Here is a 767-nt window from a genome sequence, read left to right as displayed (position 1 = left end):
TTTGGTGTTTTAGTCATGAAGTCCTTGCCCATGGCTATGTCCTGAATGGTATTGCCTAGGTTTTCTTCTAGGGTTTTTATGGTTTTAGGTCTAACATTTAAGTCTTTAATCCATCTTGAATTAATTTTTGTATAAGGTGCAAGGAAGGGATCCAGTTTCAGTTTTCTACATATGGCTAGCCAATTTTCCCAACACCATTTATTAAATAGGGAATCCTTTCTCCATTTCTTGTTTTTGTCAGGTTTGTCAAAGATCAGATAGCTGTAGATGTGTGGTATTATTTCTGAGGGCTCTGTTCCATTCCATTGGTCTATATCTCTGTTTTGGTACCAGTACCATGTTGTTTTGAAAAATATGGAATGCTTCACGAGTTCGCATGTCATCCTTGTGCAGGGGCTATGCTAATCTTCTCCGTATTGTTCCAATTTTAGTATATGTGCTGCTGAAGCGAGCATGTATCTATCTATATCTTTTTATCTATCCATCTTAATGAGGAGCAACAATCATTTGTAGATGGCCCATTTTTTTTATGGAAGTTAGTCTTTACTACAGAAAAATTCATTTACAGCTTATTTTGAAGACTTAATAGACAGATCTAATCTTATCTTCCCAAATGAAACAATATTCTTCCTAACAGTTAGACTGCAATTCCAGTAGTCAATGTTTATAGAAATAAATGTTGGGGCATATGGCATAAAAAGTAGATTCATGGGACAATAGAATAAAATATTTGAACTCACAACTGTCCATGGAAATTTTAGGATATA

General features: G+C 34.7%; 1 non-coding gene across 1 annotated transcript; it reads right to left on the bottom strand.

Annotated features, from left to right (window-relative positions):
- Positions 1-348: 348 nt before the first annotated feature.
- LOC117073950 lies at positions 349-455 on the bottom strand. The gene has a single exon (XR_004433478.1). It is a non-coding gene; the product is annotated as a U6 spliceosomal RNA (small nuclear RNA).
- Positions 456-767: the final 312 nt, after the last annotated feature.

This window comes from Trachypithecus francoisi, unplaced genomic scaffold (genome assembly GCF_009764315.1).
Source record: "Trachypithecus francoisi isolate TF-2019V2 unplaced genomic scaffold, Tfra_2.0 Lachesis_group4, whole genome shotgun sequence".
NCBI lineage: Eukaryota > Metazoa > Chordata > Mammalia > Primates > Cercopithecidae > Trachypithecus > Trachypithecus francoisi.
This window is presented reverse-complemented; position numbering and strand designations above follow the sequence as displayed.